Here is a 19,700-nt window from a genome sequence, read left to right on the forward strand (position 1 = left end):
GACGCTGCCTGTAGCGTGAGCCCCCCGCGTGGGGGTGGGACGCGCCTTTTCCGTGGATGCCTTCCCACCCCTCCGCCGCAGAATTCTGCGCCACGCCTGTGGGCGCCACATGCACTACTGACCTGGGGGGTCATACACTGCCCCGTGCTTTGGCTAGATAACTTTTAAATCGTTTGTAAGAAATGTTTTGTTTTGTTTTTGAGGGCGAGAGAGATAGGAACATCCTTAATGAGAGAGAATCATGCATTGGCTACTTCCTGCACACCCCACACTGGGGAGCGATCCTACAACCCGGGCCTGTGCCCTGACCGGGAATTGAACCGTGACCTCCTGGTTCAAGGGTCGACGCTCAACTGCTGAGCCTCGCCTCTCCAGGTTGGCTAGATAAGTCCGTCTGGCAAGGAGTGTGGGCGAGCGACTTCCTGGAGGAGAACCCTGACCAACACAACCTCAGCCGGGTGACCAGAGTCAATGGCAACAGTCTTCAGTCGCATTGATGGTATGAACTATTGTGCGATGAGCTGTGATGGCCCTGGACCTAACACACGGGGCCTCTCCCCGGTCAGCCAGCATGCTGAGAAGGCGGGTCATCTTACGGAATACCCAGATGGCACCTGCTATCCGTCTCGTCGCTTCTTTCTTCTCTGAGCCACAGTGTGTTTGTTTTTTAAATCTATCTTTACTGATTTCGGAGAGGAAGGGGGAGGAGGGAGATGGCAACATCTATGATGAGAGAGAACCATGGATCGGCTGCCTCCTGCACACTCCACGCTGGGGACCGAGCCCTAGTTTTCACATCAATGAAATGGGATGGTGACAGGTATGTAAGCTGCGGGCATGCTGTGAGGTTTAGAGGGAGTGTTTGCAGGACTGACCCAAAGCCCACGTCACATAGGCCTTCGCTAGCACCTAGCTCTGGGGAGCCATGATCTATAGCTAATCAATAACACGCATGATGCCACGCACACCGCTGAGGGTCTCAGGGCACGGCTTATTCCGTTCTACAATCACCCGATGTCACACAGATCCTTTATGAGCCCCGAGTTGCCGACGAGGAATGAGGTCCAGGTGCCGATGAACTGGGAACGGCTGGACCTGACCCAAGTCTGTGCCGTCCGTCACCCGACTGCTCTGCTGAGCCTCAGCATCTGGGCCCCGCAGGACGCAGGGCTGGGAGACAGCCAGCCACGCTCTGCTGCCCAGGCTGTCCCCTTTTCTGCCTGCCCTCCTCCTTCGCATTCATTCTTCCTCCTGCCTTCCCCCATTTCCTTCTTAAGCAGAATCATCAAAGCTGCCTGTCAAGAATATCAGTTTCAGATGCGCCATGGCTGGCCGAGGAGGAAACGGAATGTATCAGTTATCCATGGCTGCGTAACAAACTACCCCAAAACACAGACGCTTAGGACCACAAGTTTTTCCCTGGCCGGGTAGCTCAGCTGGTCAGTGCGTGGTCCCAATGCACCAAGGTTGTGGGTTTGATCCCCCGTCAGGGCACATACAAGGAACAACCACTGAATGCATAAATAATGGGACGCTAGGCTGATGTTTCTCTCTTTTTCCCTTCCTCTCTCTACAATAGGGGTGTCGAACTCAATCAGAGAAGGGGCCAAAATCTAAAATCCAGCCTAAATCGCAGGCCGAATGGTTTACTGAACAGTCATAAACTATCATTGTGATGGAAACGCAGCGGAGTGCAGTGATGACAGTGCAGTGGGGGCCACATTGCAAGGCCTGGCGGGACGGATTTGGCCCGCGGGCCTTGTGTTTGACACATGTGCTCTACAACCAAGAAATAAAACAAAAATCACCCCCCGCCCCCCGCCCCCAGCTTTCATGTGCTCATGATGCTCTGTGGTTGGTGAAACTGAGGCTGGGTCTAGGGCAGCCTCACTCACACATCTGGAGGCGGGCCACTTGCGGGGGGATTGGGGGACACACGTGAGGAGCAGGGGAGACGGGGAGCGCACCTCAGTTCTCCTCCACCGGCCTCCCTAGGCTCTGGGGCCGGTTTTTCTGGAGGCCTCAGCTTAGAAGTCGGACATCACAGTAACACATTTAAAAAAAAAATTTTATTTTTATTTTTATGGTGACACATTTTATGGGTCAGAGCGAGTTACAACATCAGTCCAGGTTCAAGGGGCGACTAGCTGGATCCCACCTCTCGTAGGGAGCAATGCCAAAGACTCGGTGGCTGTGTTTAGTCTACACACGAAGCCGCCCCTCCCCCCAAAGACATTCTTCACTATACATCCCCCCTGTCCCCTCACTCCCCGCCCCACTCCCACTCCCTCCTTTTACGAAACAATACTTTCTCACTTCGCATCACCCAGAGCTTCATTCAACCACTCCACAAACATGTTATTATGTGCCAGGGACCCAGCAGCAAGCAAAACAAAGCTGCTGCTCTCCTGAATCTGACGGTCCTGGGGAGGGAGCAGACCATCCAGAAACAAACAAGCACCTACTGCCAGGCTATGAACAATGGGTGCTCTGGAGAACGCAGAGTGGGCGGGCGGGAGTGCAAGGTTCTTCACGGACGCAGGGGTCAGTCCCGTCCAATACTGCCGTCCACGGGCTTGGAGGAAGTGAGGGGAGGAGGAGGGCCAAGCAGAGGGGGGAGAGGGCCAGATAGAGCAAGCAGCAAGGGCAAGGGTCCCGGGGCTGGCATCGGCAGAGAGAACGCCTTACCAGTTTAAACGTAGTCCAAAGACACCCACCCACCCAACAGCCACAATGCATTCTACTGGGGAACAATATACAAAGAAACGGGAACTGTGGAAAGGTCTTGCTAAGCAGAAGCACGTTCTTCCACCCGTTCTGTTATCATGAGAACCAAGTGACAGCTGCTGAGAGCGGGGTGGCCCCGTGGCCCGTTAGCTCTGACAGTTTCGGGAGCTCCCCTTTCTCAAGGAGGACGTGCCGCCCACCTCCTGGCTGCGGTGAGGGTTAAAGCGACACCATCAAAACGAAAGCTCTTTCACTTCCCACCGCAGTTGCCAGTGATTTTTTTTTAAAGAACACAAATCAACTATCACTTTCTGTGTGGGCCCTTCCTTCCCCAGGTCCCCGCTGCCTCAAGAATGAAGGCCAGCCCTGACCGGTTTGGCTCAGTGGATAGAGCGGCGGGCTGTGGACTCAAGGGTCCCAGGTTCAATTCCGGTCAAGGGCATGTACCTTGGTTGCGGGCACATCCCCAGTAGGAGGTGTGCAGGAGGCAGCTGATTGATGTTTCTAACTCTCTCTCTCCCTTCCTCTCTCTGTAAAAAATCAATAAAATTTATTTTTAAAAAAGAATGAAGGCCAGGCACCTAAGGCCCTGCCGTGCGCATTTTGCACCCCAGGCCACCGGGCCACACCCCGTGGTCCTAACCCATCAGCTCCCCAAACTGGCTGTCCCTCGCCGCCCTCTGCCCGGTGATGCCCTGTTCCTGGATCAGAGCACCTGGCCCAGACCGGGCCATGGCCGCCCACCTGGTTCACAAGCCCCTTCAGGACTGTCCCAAGAGCAATCTCAGCAAGGCCCACACCAGCCCGGAGGCCGCGGACACACGCGCCCAGCCCAGCTCCGCTCTGCGAAGGGCACCTCACTGCTCAGGGCGGGCGCGAAGCCTGGGGAGGTCGGAACCGGGCCCACAGCCACGCCCGGCCCGGGCGGTTCCGACTCTGGGGCGGGACTGTTGGGTCGTCGACCAGGGCGTCCAGAGCCGCCGCGTTTGCGGTTTGAGGACAGCGAGGTGTCCCACCCGCCGGCCCGGAGGCCCCCACGGCGGCCCGCGCACGTCCGCAAGGCGGGCGCCCCCTCCCGCCCCCGCAAGGCTTCCCCGGCCGCAGCCCCGCCCCTCGGCCCCGCCCTCGGCCCCGCCCCCTCGGCCCCCGGCCCTCCGGCAGCCCCGGCCCGGCGTCCCCCGCGCGACCTCGGAGAGCAGCCCGGCGGCGCCCTGCGCATGCGCCTCCCGCGGCGCGCAGGCCCGGTCCTGCAGGAGGCGGAAGCGCGGGGCGCCGACACGCGTAGCGGAGCGGGGCGCGCGCCTCCGCCGGCGCCGCGCACGCGCAGCACGGCCCCGAGGGCGCGAGCCCGCCGCCGCCGCCGCCGCCGCCGCCGCCGCCGGGCCGGGACCGCTGAGCGCCCGCGGCGTGAGGCGTGGGAGGAAGCGCGGCCAGTGCGCCCGCGGCGCCGCCCCGTTGTCGTCGGTCTTCGCCTCCCCGCGCCGAGCGCGGTCCGAGTGAGTGAGTGCGGGGCCGGGCCGGGCCGGGGCGCGGGCGGGCGGGCCGCTCCCGGAGCGGGTGGTTGGCAGGGCCGCGGCCCGAGGGCGGAGGGCCGAGCGGGGCCGGACCGACCAGTCCCGGAGGCGGATGCGGCGGAGGCCGGCTCCTCCCGCGCTGCCCGCCGCCGCCGCCGCCGCCGCTCCGGGGGCTGGGGCCGGGGGGGCCGCGGGCTGAGGAGACGGGGCGCGGGCCGGCCGGGCGGTGGGGACGCCGGGCGGCGGGGGGACGGGGCCGGGCGGCCGGGCGGGGGGACGCGGGGGCTCCGGGGAGGCGGAGGGGCCGGGGCCGGGGGCGCCTCACAAAAGGGGAGAGGAAGGAGGGGGAAGCGGAGCCCCGCGGGGCCGCCGGGGACCGGGATGGAGACTCGCCCGGGGCCTCTCCGGAGCCTGGCGCCCGCGGAGGGCGGGGGAGTGTCCGTCCGTCCGAGCGGGGCCGCGGGCGGGTGACCTCGGGGCCGGGCTCCATCCCCGCCGCCGGCGCCCCGCGCCCCGCGGCCCCGGCTTCCTCCCGCGGCCCGCCCCGCCGGCCGGGCACCGAGCCGCCGCCGGCCCTGCCTCCCGGCTTTGTCGGAGGCGGCCGGGTGTGTGTGTGGGGGGTTTGCGGGATTTTGTAGCGAACGCGCTCGCGGTGCCTTTCCCTTCGGAGCCATTTCAGCGGCCCGGTCGGGGGGCCTGGGCAGCGGGGGCGGAGGCCGGGGACACTGAGGGGGCGCCGGGCCGGGGCGGGGGCGTCTGCGGGCGGCGCCGTCCTCGCTGTTTCCTCGCAAGGTGAGTCCGTCCGTGGCCGGACACAGGCCGCTCTCCCGGGAACGGCCCGCAGAGCCTCACCCTTCGCGTGTGGGAAATGGGAGTGAGACCAGCCTCTCTCTCTCCCTTCGGAAGCGACCCGGCGGGGCCCTCCGGTCGGTCGTCCCGCCTCGTGCGAGGGGCGTGCGGGGAGGGAGGGGCCGGGAGACCGCCGCGCCGCCGCCGGTGCTTTCGGGCAGGGGCGCCCTCGGCCGCGCCGGCGGCTGTGGGGTGCGATGCCGAGCGCCGTCGTGGTCGCGCCCGGGCCCGCATCCAGGAAGCGGGCGTCTCTGCCTCCGGGAGCTCCTGTTGGAGGTGTGCGCTCCGCCTGGAGGGGACCCGCCGAGCCCATTGTTCGTCCCCAGTGCTGCACACCGGCCGGTCGGGTCTCAGAGCCTCCTCTGAGCATCTCTGGGCAGAGCCAAGCCACCAGCCTCCGAGTGAGCACCGGGAGGCTGGACAAAGCGTGCTCCCTGCCGAGCCGCCCGGACCCGTTCCCGGTGGCAGAGTGAGGAGCACAGGCAGCGTAAGACACTGCACCCCAAAATTAGCGTCCCTGGTTTGGCAGATAGCGGGGTTCCGGGAGGAGGGGTGACTTGAGCCTCTTCTGAGACTGGCACCCAGGGAGGGTGAGTGAGTGTCCGATCAGGAGTGGAGCTCCGTGGACGCAGGCGCGATGAAGGGTCTGTGGGGAGGGGGCTCCGAGCAGCCTGAGGATCAAGGTGTTTGTAACGTTGTTTCTGCACTCCAGGCCCAGTGTTGGGAGTTACAGAATTCAGTGTCCCAGTTCTCAAGACTAGTCAGGTCATTTTCGTTTTAGGAAGTGGGAGAAATTGTTTAAATAACAAAATTGCATTGTTAAAGTTACTTCCTTTAAAATAGATGATTAGCTTCCTCAGAAGAAATTATTATACTAATTTACGTATGTGGTGTGTGTGTGTGTGTGCATGTATGTATGTACATACACTGTGACATAGTAAAAATAACTGAAAATTATCCTTTCTTTGATGTTATTTGGATAAGAGAAATAGGATCTTAGTTTCTATCTCTATTAAACTCTATAAAATACTATGAAAACCTTTTTCCCTATATTTTAAAATTTATTGATTTTGACAAAATAATTAAAAATTGTCATTAGAGCAATAAAAGATTAGATTTAAAGTGTTAACATATTATGTAAATCTAACTTTTGAAACTAAATATTTGCAGTTAAGACATTTTCAGCTATACTAAATCTTGTTTTAAATTTCAATAGCATTGAAAGTTGTTATATTTGTGAAATGAATTTTTTTGTTAAAAAATGATAAAAGCTTATTTCTGTAGTACTTTATCTTAAAAGCTTGTTTAAAAACATTTTGTCATTACTGTTTTCCCTTACAAAAGCCCTAAATAATTAGCAAAAAATTGCTATGAAGGTCTTTGAGACTTTTTACTGGTATTTCATGTTTCTGATTATAAAACAGCAGAGAAGCCCCCTCTTTTCCTGTCTGTAATAATTGGATTGCTTTTTTACTAGGCTCTCTGATGAAAATAAATCCAGATAATCATATATAGTTCTACTTTGAGTTAAAAAAAATTTTAGCACATGCTGTTAATTATCGTCTGATTTCTGTCAACACTATTGACCTGGTTTGTAGACAGAAGGAGGAAATAGATGCCTTGCCCACGTGGCACCATTTCCACCCTTTAGCAGCTGGAAGCCTCGGGAGAATCCCGGTAGCACCAGCACAGCCTTCACCCGGCTTTAAACATGAAGGTGTTTCCTCACAGACTTGTATTTAATTAGCGTAATTCTACCTAAACTTCATGTACATTGCCATTTACTGTAAACCCTTTTCAGAACCAGAAAAATGACCCAAGTTAATACATTTGAACGTTATCCAATGCCAGGGGAACGCATGCGACATGACTGAGTGGGAGGCAGGCTGTTGGTAGGTGCCACTGCCTCGGTACAGGTGCTCCATCTGGGAGAGGCTCCGCAGGGTAAGGAAGGGACATGGTTAAGCGCCGAGGGCAGACCTGAGCGGGTGCTCTGATGCTTCCTCTCCTTTACTCCTCCCAAGGACTAGAGCTGTCGGGCTGTCCATATCCTCATTTTGTAGGTGAAACACTGAGTTTGGAGCCAGAGTAGCTCACCCTCGGTCTTTCTACCCCAAAGTGGTGGGTCCTCCTTGGCCAGGCCTGAGGGGCCGACGAGAGCCCGCTCCTAACGAGAAAAAGCAGACTTAACCCCGCCTCTGACGGAGGAGTGTGCAGCATGATGACTGTCTGGGAAGGTTGGAACTTGTGTTTTCTGTTCGAATCAGATACTTTCAGAACATGAGTTCTGATATGGCTAACATAGTGTTGGCAAACACTGTAATGAAATACCAAATGGTCTAGTTATTTAAAATGAGAATCTGTTAAATAAAAACGGGCAGTCCCTTGTGCAGTGAGGGATGCTTATTTGTCAGTGGACATGCCTTAGTGACTTCTGATTGATGGAGTTCTGTCATTGGTGGCTTCTGGGGTTAGTGTTGCTTATAATACAGTTTTGTGGGAAGCAAGGAGTAACAGAAGGGAAAAGCAACTGCCACTGTCTCACAAATAAGCTCTGCAGTACTAGTGTGTCTCACCTGTAACACTGCTGCTCTAAAAACGTCATTCTCACCAGCTTAGAGTTTCCATCCTGCTTTTACCAGCTGACACACTCTCTACTCCTTTATTTGGCGTCAATGGACCAAAACCAAGGCTTAGAAGAACCTACTAAGTGGTGCCTGCGGGCTGTCTGTGCCCAGCACCTCCTGCCTTCACGTTCTAAGAGTCCTGCCACCTGGTGGCTTGGATTCTGCTGTGAACTTTGGGTGCATGTTGTGTCTACTCATGACCTTGTCTTTGCTGCACTGGAGATTCCACGATTTACAGAACATATTTTCAGTGGATGGTGTATCTTCCCGTCAGGGTTTAAGCACCATGAGGGTGGCACTTTGGTTCACATGCTATTGCACGTCCAGCGTCTGACCAAACACTGCCTGTTGGAGAACTGCGCTGCGCTAGCAGGCTGCTGCCTGGTGTGCCTTGGTGAAGACCCTCATTTACAGACCACATCAGCCTGGATTCCAGGGAAGGACTTTGAACCCCCATTCAAAATGAACAATTTTATTTATTTATTTTTAAAATATATTTTATTGATTTTTCACAGAGAAGAAGAGAGAGGGATAGAGAGTTAGAAACATCAATGAGAGAGAATCATCGATCAGCTGCCTCTTGCACACCCTCCACTGGGGATGTGCCCGCAACCAAGGTACATGCCCTTGCTCGGAATCAAACCCGGGACCTTTCAGTCTGCAGGCTGACGCTCTATCCACTGAGCCAAACCGGTCCCGGCCAAAATGAACAATTTTAAATGAACGGTTTTACATGGCAATAGTTTGTGTGACTCCTGGATTTGTGGCTTTTGGTTAATGGCAGGAGAGTGTATGGGTGAGTGCCTAAGGCACGTGTTCCCTTGGTAGTTTTGTTTTGGAGCTGAAAATTGGCTAGCTTCTACTAGAGGCAGGCTATGACTAATGGAGGTGTGGTGTGAATTGCTTCTCTGCCTAGCCTTAAATTCATATCTATCTTTAATACATTTTGTTTAGCCTTTTGTTCTTTCCTATTTTCCTAAGAAAAAGGCTAAATAAGAGTTTCACGGTACAAGTTGGGATTGGTGATGTGCGTGTCCCAGATGCAGAATCAGGTGTACCTACTGGCAGATAGAAGGCGTGAGTTCAGGGACAAGGACCTTATGTAATCCTTTCCAGATCGTGGGGCCCACCGCTTCCTGGTCTCCTAGCACAGGTGGTGGTCAGGGCGCTGGCTGATTGAAGAGTCTCCCGCTGGGCCCTGAGGAGCCAGCCTCCAGGAAATGATGTGGTGTGGGCTTTGTGGGAAGGCGTGTCTCTACCAGGTGAGAGTTGTTACAAAGGTAGAGAAGAAGAGTTAGGGCTAGGCAGATGGAATTAACTGGAACCCCCAGTGAGAAGGGGTTTCCACATAAATCCCCCCTTTCTGCCCACACACCCCATCATCAAACTTTCAGTCAACTGCACAGCTCTGTGAAGGGGAAAGAGAAGGAGCCTTCTGGAACAGTGTCTTTCTTAAAATTGGTCGAATGAAATTAAAGTTAGAGTTTGGTCCGTTACAGCTGTGTCCCCATGAGATGTGCTTCAGGTGCCTGGCCCAGAGGAGCTGCCCAGAGAAGGCCAGCCATGCTTCTCCTTGGGGTGGGAGGTGGGGAAGGGCGCCGCTGACCTGCTGACCTGCTGCTCTGCTGCTTCCTTCCGCAGCCCTCCCGGCTCCGGGCCTTTCCTCCCCACCGGCCAGTGGTTTCTGTATTATCACCACTCCGTGGTTTTAATAGCCTTTTCCTGGTTAGAATGAGGTTGCATGTCTTTTTGTACATTTGCTGGCTATTCACTGTTTCACCAAGTGCCCATATTTTTCTATTTAAAAATTGATATGGACTTCTTAATTCAGAAGTCTTTTGCTATATATTTTGCCACTGTCTCTTCCCACTTTGTCATATGCAGTGTTACTGACTCAGTGTTTCTGTTTGTTTGTTTTTGTTGTTGTTAATCCTCACCTGAGGAGAGTTTTGCATGATTTTTAGGGAAAGTGGAACAGAAGAGGCTAGAGAAACATCGATGTGAGAGAGGCACATTACAGTAATTGATTGCCTCTCCCACACACCCTGACCAGGGCCGGGATTGAGCCTGCAACCCAGGTATGTGCCCTTGACAGGAATCAACCACTGGACCCTTCAATCCCCTTCCTGATGCTCTATCCACTGAGCCAGACCAGGCAGGGCTTGTTTTGTGTGTGTGTGTGTGTGTGTGTGTGTGTGTGTGTTTGAATAAAAGTTCTTAAGTCTTATCAGTCTTTTCCTTTATAGTTGGTGCTTTTCGTGTCTTTCCCCACCCTAATGCCATGAATTAATTCCTCTGTTATATTCTAAATGCTTCATGGTTTTGCCTTTCTCCTTTAACTGTATAATTCTCTTGAGTTGATTTTGGTGTATAGTATGAAAAAGGATTAGTTTCATTAACGTGCGGTATGGTTAGTCTTTTAAATTTTAGCCATTGTAACAGATGTCTAATGGTATTTCATTGTGGTTTTAATTTACATTCCCCAAATGCCTAATAATGTTATGTAAGTATCTTTTCATATGCTTATTTGCCATCCCTAATATCTTTGGTGTTCAAATATTTTGCCCATTAAAAATTTCCCCCCTTAGTTGTGCATTCTTTATATATTCTGTTTCAAGGCCTTTATCAGATATGAGCAGTGCTTTTGTCCTAGGCTGTGGCTTATTTTTTCACCCTCTTAACAGTTTCCTGAAGGGCAGAAGTTACTTTTTGATGATGTCCTGTTTATCAATTTGTTTTATGGGTTGTGCTTTTTTGGTGTCATATTTAAGAAATCTTTGCCTAATTTTGGTCACAAAGATTTTCTCCCATTTCCCCCGTAGATTTGTAGCTTTAGTTTTCACCTGGAGGCCTCTGATTCATTTTGAGATCATCTTGACTTGGGGTGTGGCACGTGGACCCACGTTGTTTAAGGCGTAGAATGTAGAAGGTGGCGCCCTCCGGAGAGCGTTTGCTTTTGCGTCACCCAGTCTGCGATCACCAGAAGCCAGGGTCCAGGCTTGAGGGTCTGTGCCCGCCCAGAGCTGTAATTCCACTAGAGGGGCTGACTGCTGGCCACGCCCACCTGAGCGGGTAGCCAGGGCCCAGCTCATTGAGGTCTGGTCAGACACTCGGGGACCCAGCCTTTGATGTCTGTCTTTCCCTCACTACTGTGGAAAGGAAAGTTGAAAATTTCAGAACTGGCAAACGACTCAGGGCAAAGGTGGTTTCTCTGCTGGTTTATATCTGGGTTCCTGATTTCACTTTAATTTTGTCCCGGGATTTCCTTGTTGTCTCGTTAGTTTCTAATTGCTTTTAAGATTAAAATATTCCATCCATCTTTTTAAGTCCTTTTTCAGACAATATAGTCTTTTTCAAATAATATAGTCTGCTGTTAGGAATCAAGGAAACTTTTCATTTCTACTCCAGTGTCTACCATCAAACTTGGCACTGCCATCTCTCCATTTTAACTAGCCAAATGTGCTGTTAAAATTAAGTGGAATTATGTTAAAAGTTCTATGCCACAGTCACACTAGCCCCATTTCAAGTGCTCTGTCCCCACAGGTGGCTAGTGGCTGCTCCCTGGGACACTGCAGACACAGCATTGCATCATTGCACAGAATCCTATTGGACACACTGGCTACAGTGAGAATGGCACGGGACTGGCCGTGGGCACTGGGCTGCCTTGAGAACCAGGAGTGCAGGTGTCTGTTGTGTAAAGTTTGACTTTTCTGCAGTCTGCCTGCGGCTAGCACAGGTGATTGAGCCCCTTTATAAGCGTGTCCCCGTGAAGCCTCCCTGTGAGGTGCGTGGGGTTCTCAGACTGGGCAGGTGGTGCACTGAGTAGAAACCATGAGTACTGAGAGTTAGCTTCCAAACAGCTGCCAATGTCACTGAGAGTTCCTGAACATACTAATGATGTGTGGACTTGAATCCCTGCTCTGAGGGGGTGCTGTCTAGTAAATAGGCAATTACCACGCCATGTTCAAGTGCTTTACCAAGCTGCAGGGGACTGCACCCTCTGGAGGGTCAGTAGGAGCTAGCCTGGGGGGAAGAGGAAAGATGGGGACAGTGTTCTAGGCAGAGGAAGAGCACAGGCCAAGATAGATGGTGGTGGGAACGTGCAGATGGTTTACTGCACCACCAATGAGCCTCTTGTATCAACGGGGCAGAGCCGAAACCGGTTTGGCTCAGTGGATAGAGCGTCGGCTTGCAGACTGAAAGGTCCCAGGTTCGATTCCGGTCAAGGGCGTGTACCTTGGCTGCGGGCACATCCCCAGTGGGGGGTGTGCAGGAGGCAGGCAGCTGATCAATGATTCTCTCTCATTGATGTTTCTAACTCTCTATCTCTCTCTCTTCCTCTCTGTAAAAAATCAATAAAATATACTTAAAAAAAAAAAAAAAAAAGAACGGGGCAGAAACCACAGATAGAAGAAAATGCCAGGAGTGGAAAACCTGAAACGGTGCTCCACCCACCCGCAGGCATCCCACTAATTGGAGAGAAGGTAGTAGGATTAGGGAGGCTGGGAACCTGTTTGCAGCCACGGAGCTCCAGTCTGAGAGTGCTTGCAGGTAGGACCAGGGCCATGGACCAGGGCCATGCGGAAGCAGCCCTCTCTGCCAGCTTTCCATGCTGTGGATGGGCCCTGGCATTCACTGGGCACAATTCTAGCCTTTTTGTCAATCTTGAACTTTTTGTTTTGTGAATCCTCACCTGAATGTACTTTTTCCATTGCTTTTTCAGAGAGAGTGGAAGGGAGGGAAGGAAGGATGTGGAGAGAGAGAGAAAAAGAGAGAGAGAAACATAGGTGTGAGAAAGACGCATTTATTGGTTGCCTTCTGCATCCACCCTGACCTGAGGTGAGGAGCAAACACGCAACCTAGGTACATATTTAAAAAAAAAATATATATATATATATATTTTATTGATTTTTTTTACAGAGAGGAAGAGAGAGGGATAGAGAGCTAGAAACATAGATGAGAGAGAAACATCGAATAGCTGCTTCTTGCACACCCCCTACTGGGGATGTGCCCGCAACCAAGGTACATGCCCTTGACTGGAATCGAACCTGGGACCTTTCAGTCCACAGACCATCGGTCTGTCCACTGAGCCAAACCAGTTTCGGCTAGGTACATATTCTTGACTTGGAATTGAACCCTCAACCCTTTGGTGCTTGGGGCAATGCTCCAGCCATTGAGCACACCAGCCAGGGTTTGTTACTAAGGGAATCACGCTGTATGTGTTTTTACAACTTTCTTTTTGCACTCAGCTCTGATCCTGAGACTCACCTGAGGGGTGGACACGTCAGTGTTCACTCATTTTCGCTGTTGTGTAATCTGGCCTGCAATTGGTGGGCACTTGGCTGGCCTCTAGCCTTTTGCTATTGCAAACGCTGCTGTATGTTTCCTCTGCCCGCATGCGTGCAGATGTCCAGCCCATCCGTCCAGGAGCATCATTGCTGGGCTCTGGGCTGGCCAGGATTCAGCGTGACTAGTTGCTGCCAAATTGCTTTCAAAGTGCTTGTACCAATTTGCTCCCCCATGAATGTGAGAAAGTGGCTCCTGGCCCCACATCCTGGCCAGCGGTTTGTTTTGTCTGGCTTTCTAGTCCTGCCATTCTGTTGAGTGTGTAATAATATCTGTTGCGGCTTTAAATTGAATTTCCCGCGTGACCAGTGTTGTTGAGCTTCTTTTCATCTATTGGCCATCTCTCTTCTCTGTTTTAGGACGGACTTGTGAGCTCATTGGCTTATCTCCTCTCTGTTTGGCTTCCTGGCTCCAGCCTTCTTTCTGGGTGTGGATCTCAGCAGTCCTTTGTCTCCAGCTTTGGTCCGTTGTCTTCCTTGTGACGGGTCTTTGAACAAAAGTTTTTAATATTAAAATTCTTGATCAATATTTTCTTTTTTTGATTAGCATTTTTTTTTGTTTCATTTAAGGAATCTTTATTGGAGAGCTCAATTTTGATATGAAGTATTTTTATTTAGTTCATAAAGCATTTATTGTTCTATTCAGGAAGTTCATTATGTAGATACTATACTTTTAAATTGCCATTCAGATTCCTGAAAAGTGTTTAAATTACAAATGAGTGCATTTTTTGATGTGCCTGGTTGTGACTTATTTCTAAAATTGGATTGTAGTCACAAAATTTGTTGTGTATGAAACTAGTTTTTTGAAATGTTAACTAAACCCATATCATAGGTCACTTTGGCTACGATCTTGGTCTAACTTAGAAACTTCTGGGCTCTGAGCTACTTAAGTAGTTTATACCTTGGTTATGAAAAATAGACTTTGAGTAATCGATTAGCCTAAGCTTTTAGTTAATAGAGTTTCTCATGGCTTATTTCTGCCTCTGGAAGCCTGCTGGTTACTGGCTCAGGTCGAGGTGAAAATGTGCACGGCCAGCTCTTGGCCCTGTTCTCCCCAGACTGAAGCTTTCGGAAAAGTGACCAGAAAAGAGACCATCGCCTGCCAGTCTGTTTGAGCTCAGCTGTCAGGCAGGGGCTCATGCTGGGCCTGCAGCTGCCTTCCTTTCACTGAATTTGTTAATTAAGCTGTTTAATTTTACTTTCTCAGGGACTGATTTTTTTAAAAAAAGGAAAGAAAGTAAATTTTTGGTTCGTGATTATTTTGAGGCCATTTAGTCTAGTCCTTCTTTTGAGTGTCCTTTTCAATTTTATTTTATTTACTTTTACATAAAGTTATATGAAAGTGAAAAACTATAACAGTTAAATAATGAGCCAAAAATTAAATGTTGTCCCTTCCCCACAGCCTCGGGAATTAGTAATTGGAGGGGTCTAGTGTCCTGGTGTGTGCAGAGGGGCAGGTCTTTTTCTTTTTTTAAAAAAAATATATATTTTATTGATTTTTTACAGAGAGGAAGGGAGAAGGGAGAGAGATAGAGAGCTAGAAACGTCGATGAGAGAGAAACATTGACCAGCTGCCTCTTGCACACCCCCTACTGGGGATGTGCCCGCAACCCAGGTACATGCCCTTGACCGGAATCGAACCTGGGACCCTTCAGTCCGCAGACCGAGGCTCTACCGCTGAGCCAAACTGGTTTCGGCTGGGCAGGTCTTTTTCGTAGGAAGAGCATCTCAGCTCGGAGACAGAACACCTATGTGCTCATGTTGGCTCTGTGCCTTTGGTCATGGGCCTTCTGACAAGTTGTCTAGTTTCTGTGATCCCAGTGTCCTTGCCGATCACGTCTGTGCTTGTGGAGAACTCGGCCTTTGAGGCTCTGTGTACAGTTACAGTGTTAAGTGGGTACAGATGTGCAGTGTTGGCAATGGATCGCTAACAGACTTGTATAGTGTTTTGCTACTGAGGCTACCCTTTGTGCTAATTGTGTTTCCCTTGCTTGTCCTTGAGCTGTTCTGTTCAATTACTTCATTTGTTCAGCATCTATTGAATGCCTGTCTTGTAACAGGTACAGACCTGCGGGGACCAAGCCTGGCCCAGTGCAGTGTGATGCCCACAGTGCTCATGTTGTAGCAGGTGCTCTGAGGACTCAGAAGGCACGACCCCAGTGCTGGTCAAGTTCAGGCGTTGCCAGACAGTAAACACTTCAGACTTTGTGGGTCATATTTTTTTTAGCCCTTTAAAAAGGTAAAGATCATTCTTAATCCAGGACCTTTACCAAAAACTGGCTGCGGACCAGATGTGGCCACGTCTGAAGGACCTAGCTGAGTGGAAGGACCTGGAGAAGGTCAGTGGACAAGGGGAAGCAGGAAGGGCCTTCCAGACAGGACACATCTGTGCCGAGGCGCAGGTGTGAGAGGCTGGGCTCAGTGAACTGAATGTTTTTGTCAAGGTGAGAGTACAGGATGGGTTGTGCAGAGGTGGTGAAGTTGATATTACAGACGAGATCAATATAGTTTGTGCTCTAATTCAGAGAAGGTTTATGGGGCAGGAGTTACAAAGCTCAGCAAAGGGGTATTGCAGCTACACACTTTAGGAGTCATTAAGGAAACAGCTGCCCAATGTTGCCTCACTGGAAAAGTGGCGAGCAAAGTTCAGAGGGTGCGATTTAATTATACACTTGATCTTAGTCAAAAGGCTGAGAAGCGATGCAATATAATTATATAATTAGTAGTGTCCCAGTGCACGAATTCGTGCACATTGAAAGGAAATTAATTGGAATAAATATTTTAATATCGCTATTCGCACTTTCTCTACCAAATTCACGATCGGCAATGACAGATTGAAACACATGCATGCGATTGATGCCAGTGAGAGCTTTATATGTATCGAACATGTGCTAGTCAACTTAGCCTTTTTTTTTTTTTTAAATATATTTTATTGTTTTTGTACAGAGAGGAAGGGAGAGAGATAGAGAGCTAGAAACATCAATGAGAGAGAGTCATCGATCAGCTGCCTCTTGCACACCCCCCACTGGGGATATGCCCGCAACCAAGGTACATGCCCTTGACCGGAATCGAACCCGGGTCCCTTCAGTCCCTAAGCCGACGCTCTATCCATTGAGCCAAACCGGTTTCGGCCAACTTAGCCTTTTAATATAAAATAAACTTGCTTAATTAGACCTGCTTTCTGAAGTAGCTAAACTTTTTTCAGTCCAGTGAAGCACCCCAACTTCTCTTTCATGTAATTATTAGCAACACAGCAGTAAATATCAACATGAAGTAGATTATTATTGTAGATCATGCAGGGAGAACAAAGGGTAAAATATTTAACTGCAGCAGTGTGCAGTGAGAAAACCTGAAGTCATTTTCAAGTCCATCATTTCTTCTTTTCAGTCAGGTTAAGTTTCTAAACTTTCTAAATCTCTGTTTTCTGGCTAATGAAAATAAAATAGGATTCTACCGAATCTCCTATCTACCTTCTCCAGGACTTCTGTGAGGATCAAATGAGATGAGGCATGGGAGCTTCACAGATATTTGGTTAAAGTGTAAAATGTTTGCACCTGCTATAAAGCAAGTCGTGTTCCTGGGCTGAAGAAACTCCTAGAAGGCTAGTTGCTAGGGAGAGGAAGCCGGGCGTTGCTACATGATGTCATTACCTGGTGCCCACAGTGACCATTTCCAGGCTGGGCTGGGCTGGGCTGGGCTGGGCTGGGCTGGCTTGGCTTTGGGCTGCATTTTGTGCCACGGGGTCTTGGCAGCGTTGGCTGCGATTTGGTGGGTGTCGCTCTGGGGTGGTGGCAGGGCCTGTGTCCCACTTGGGAGAAGCCAAGTGTTGCTTTGTGGGCACCAGGTCCGTGGTAATGGCCAGTGTGTTTCATGGCAGCTCCTGCATTGTCTGCTTCCTGGTGGTCAGTGCGCATCATAGTTACTGGTTGGACAGATGGACACTTAGCCTTTTATATGTATGGCTTGTACAAATAAATGAAGAAAGCCTTAATTAAGAGTGCAGCTGATAATGGGAGAGAGGCATGTGAGGCCTGCTCTGAGTTCATCTCCAGGCTCTGAGCTGGTAAGTGCAGCAGCAGGGCCGAGAGGGAGTCCAGGGTACGTCCAGCATGGCTCCCAGATTGCCCCTTGGGTGATACATTCATAAAACTTTTTTTGCTCTTATGCAAATGCTAGTGATTAAACAAAAGCTTTGAGGAGAAACATTTACTCCTATGTCCATGAACCCCAGAAATCTTAAGAGAATTGTGTGAGCATGTGAGCTGTTGCCCTGGGGAGAGACTCAGGGGCTTCCATCAGATGATTGCAGGGGCCCACCCCCCAGGGGAGCCAGTCCTTGTGAGATGGTGGACACCTGTCAGCAATATGGGGCCTGTGCAAAGGCTAGCCATCCAGGTTGCAGGAATCTCACTTTAAATGTGAGATCCCCAAACTGCCACGTCAAACTCAAACAGATGCAGCTGCCTCGGAAATTGAACCATCGCAACCAGCAATTAAACTGTTTCCCCTGGCCTCCCTCACCTCCAGTCAAAACAAGACACGTTTTGGAAAATGGAGGCCGGCCAGGTGTCTGGGACTCTAGTTGGCATGAAGTGTTTTCAGCACAATTTTACACTCGACAAAGCTAAAGCTTATATTATTAGGCATTCATAATAGCCACATGGCTGCCTGAGATGGACAGGTGTCAATGTCAAGTGTAGGATATGCTAACACAAAAATGAATGCAGTTCCTTCTCTCGAGTTAGACGTGTGTGAGCAGTGAGCTGTAGAACAAGACTTAAACGGTGTTGTCCCGGCGAGCCCTCAGGTGGCACGGGCAGGAGCGGCGGGGCGCCCGGCACAGGAGTAAGCAGCAGGACGCCTCTGCTTTGTGTGGAGTCTTGTAGCGACTGCTGAGATGGCCCTCTCCTTGCTCTTCGGTCAGCGAGGGAGAGCAGCCAGTCCGGGGATGGAGATGGCCCAGGGCAGTGGGGTGGATAGCTCAGTTCCCCATTTCTTAGTTCTTTTATACTTGCACCTATGGCTTATTTTCCCGTAGTTTCTGATCGCCTGTTAGCCAGTTCCCCATAAAGTCGGTCGCACAGACTCCTCTGTTCACATTGTATTTCTGGGAGACCTTTCCTAGAGGTCTCGGCTCTCTTTTTGCCAAGCTGCATGCTCCTGTGCCGTTAACTGCGTTGTCCGGCTATTCCTGTGTTCTTCCATGGCTTTCCCCAGAGCCGGCTTTGTGTTTGTTATCTCATCCTTGTATTTCTTGGCCGCCTTCTTGTTTGAGTACTGGTAAGTGCATCATCACCCAGCCGCGGTGCCGTGCCTTGGGCTAGGTGCAGACAGCCCCACACCCTGCTCTGGACCGCCCGCCCCAGCCGGGCCTCAGTCCCACTCCTGGAGCCGTTCACAGCCTCCCCCCTCCCCCTCCCCCTGGGGATTCCCTGTCCTTAGCGCCTCTCCCGTGGAGCTCCTGTTTTCTGCCCTGTGTCTTCCTCCTGTTTGTTTCTGCTCGTCACATTTTGGTGGAGACTTTCTCCAGTGGCTTTTGGAGATGGGACGCTTGGAGGTAAAATGGTAGAGACAAATGAATGATTGAACCGAGATTGATAGTTTGTGTAGTTTCTCTTGCCACTTTCTTCCTTCCTCTCCCTCCCACCTCTTTCCTGTCTCCTTCCTGCTCCCCTCTGACATGGGTGGGGGACCTGGAGAGTTCACTGTGCTACCGGGATGAGCTCCGCCTCCTGTGTATGGCGGGGCTGGGTGCCTCAGTCCAGACGCTGCTTTTCCCGGGCCTGACCCTCAGCCTCTGTCCAGTGAGGAGCCTAACGGGGAGGCGTGGTGTGAGTCCTCGCTGAGGCTCAGCCTCTTCCCCAGCTCTGTCCGCAGGCGCGGCCCCGGGAGCCCCCTGGGCGCCGCTGGACCCTGCCGCCGTTCTCCGTGTGCCATTCTGGTGCGGGGCCTGCTTTCCTGGCCTGTAGGGTCATTTACGTGCTTCCAATCTTTGTATAATTGGTTTCCTCCAAGTTTTTTCTCCTGCTTTTAAAAAATATATATTTTATTGATTTTTTTACAGAGAGGAAGGGAGAGGGGTAGAGAGTTAGAAACATCGATGAGAGAGAAACTTTGATTAGCTGTCTCCTGCACATCCCCCTCTCCCCCCGCCCCCATGTGCCCGAAACCAAGGTACATGGCTTTGACTGGAATCGAACCTGGGACCCTTTAGTCAGCAGGACTCCAGCCACTGAGCCAAACTGGTTACGGCTCCTTTTTTTTTTTTCTATTTGTTTTGATCTCTCTCTTCCATGTTAGAATTAGAATTAAGCTTTTCTTATAATTTCCAAAATTTTTGTTCCTTTTTTCCTTTCAGTTCTCCCTGTGCCATTTTAAAATAATTTTTAAAAATACCTCTTTAGGCCGGGACTGGTTTGGCTCAGTGGATAGAGCGTCAGCCTGCGGACTGAAAGGTCCCGGGTTCGATTCTGGTCAAGGGCATGTACCTGAGTTGTGGGCACATCCCCAGTAGGGGGTGTGCAAGAGGCAGCTGATCGATGTTTCTCTCTCATCGATGTTTCTAACTCTCTATCCCTCTCTCTTTCTCTCGGTGAAAAATCAATAAAATATATTAAAAAAAATACCTCTTTAGTATA

The 19,700-nt window shown here is 51.1% G+C and overlaps 1 protein-coding gene across 24 annotated transcripts in view; it reads left to right on the plus strand.

Moving 5' to 3' along the window:
• Positions 1 to 4,036: 4,036 nt before the first annotated feature.
• Positions 4,037 to 19,700, plus strand: part of PTK2 (protein tyrosine kinase 2) — a 98,998-nt gene continuing 83,334 nt past the window's right edge. For 6 of the 24 annotated variants that reach the window (XM_045581258.1, XM_045581259.1, XM_045581260.1 and 3 more), the window contains exon 1: positions 4,039 to 4,227. The gene's annotated coding sequence lies outside the window, so the exon portion shown is untranslated. Of the gene's footprint in view, positions 4,232 to 19,700 lie in introns of all 24 variants that reach the window. The other 18 variants (XM_045581264.1, XM_045581268.1, XM_045581269.1 and 15 more) reach the window with 8 other exon arrangements.

Source organism: Pipistrellus kuhlii, unplaced genomic scaffold (genome assembly GCF_014108245.1).
Source record: "Pipistrellus kuhlii isolate mPipKuh1 unplaced genomic scaffold, mPipKuh1.p scaffold_m20_p_14, whole genome shotgun sequence".
NCBI classification, from domain to species: Eukaryota; Metazoa; Chordata; class Mammalia; order Chiroptera; family Vespertilionidae; genus Pipistrellus; species Pipistrellus kuhlii.